We start from the raw sequence: 1550 nt of genomic DNA, 5'->3' as shown, positions 1-1550 counted from the left end.
CGCCCTTAACACAGACCAAGGGGAGGACGGCCGCCTCCTTAAACACAGGCCGGAGAGGAGCGTCAGGGCCAGGCTCCTTAAACACGGACCGAGTGTCGCCCTTAACACAGACCAAGCGGAGGACGGCCGCCTCCCTAAATACAGGCCGAACCGGAGCGCGAGGGCCAGGCTCCTTAAACACGGACCGAGTGTCGCCCTTAACACAGACCAAGGGGAGGACGGCCGCCTCCTTAAACACAGGCCGAACCGGAGCGCGAGTGTTGCTCCTTAAACACGGACCGAGTGGAGGACGGCCGCCTCCTTAAACACAGGCCGAACAAAATGACACAAAGTGTCAACTGCGAATGTTGTCCATCCAAGGAAGGAGCGTGATGCCCGGCCGGCTCCTTAAACACAGGCCGAGAGTCGCCCCGGACGGTCCGCCTCGCGGCGCCCGTCCGCTCGGATAAAATGACACAAAGTGTCAACTGCGAATGTTGTCCATCCAAGGAAGGAGCGTGATGCCCGGCCGGCTCCTTAAACACAGGCCGAGAGTCGCCCCGGACGGTCCGCCTCGCGGCGCCCGCCCGCTCGGATAAAATGACACAAAGTGTCAACTACGAATGTTGTCCATCCAAGGAAGGAGCGTGATGCCCGGCCGGCTCCTTAAACACAGGCCGAGAGTCGCCCCGGACGGTCCGCCTCGCGGCGCCCGTCTGCTCGGATAAAATGACACAAAGTGTCAACTGCGAATGTTGTCCATCCAAGGAAGGAGCGTGATGCCCGGCCGGCTCCTTAAACACAGGCCGAGAGTCGCCCCGGACGGTCCGCCTCGCGGCGCCCGCCCGCTCGGATAAAATGACACAAAGTGTCAACTGCGAATGTTGTCCATCCAAGGAAGGAGCGTGATGCCCGGCCGGCTCCTTAAACACAGGCCGAGATTCGACCCCGGACGGGCCGTTTTCTCCCGGCGCCCGCCCGCGTACGCCCCCCATCCCCGGTCGCCCGTCTGCTCCCGGCGGGCCTCCGAGTACCCCCTCACCCAACTGACCGACTGGCACTCATGACCCGCCTTGGTAGGGCCCCCATCGGCCTCGGCTCGTCCGACGTCGGGTGGACGGTTCCTACCCACTGCGGGTCGCACTCTAGCGCCCCGGCCGCCGCGTGAGCGTGCGCTCCCCGCGCCGCCCCGCAGGCCCCGGCGCGACCGTACTGCGGCGAGACCGAGACGACCCGGTTTGGCATCCATCCCACCTAGCCACGATCCACGGAGGCCGAGCGAGCGGCTGAGTGTCGGGCGCCGCGCGTGCGAGCGTCCGCCGGCCGCGCCGGTCCTTCCGCGAATGTCGTTTCTCAAACCCTCCGGCTTGATAGCGGCGGCACCACGGGAAGCCGTCCACACACACCGTCCGACCTCTATCCGAAAAGCCTTCCCGACCAACCGCGGTCGCGGGGGCGTCTGTCGCTCCGCATCGGGGGGGCGTATGGCTTCCGCGCTACGCGCTGCGGGCTCGGGGGGGGCGCAACGGCTGAGTCTGACTCGGCCGGGGCGCAGCTTCCCTCCCGGCAGT

This window comes from Syngnathus leptorhynchus, unplaced genomic scaffold (genome assembly GCF_054491065.1).
Source record: "Syngnathus leptorhynchus isolate UIUO unplaced genomic scaffold, UIUO_Slep HiC_scaffold_41, whole genome shotgun sequence".
In the NCBI taxonomy this organism is placed as follows: domain Eukaryota; kingdom Metazoa; phylum Chordata; class Actinopteri; order Syngnathiformes; family Syngnathidae; genus Syngnathus; species Syngnathus leptorhynchus.
This window is presented reverse-complemented; position numbering follows the sequence as displayed.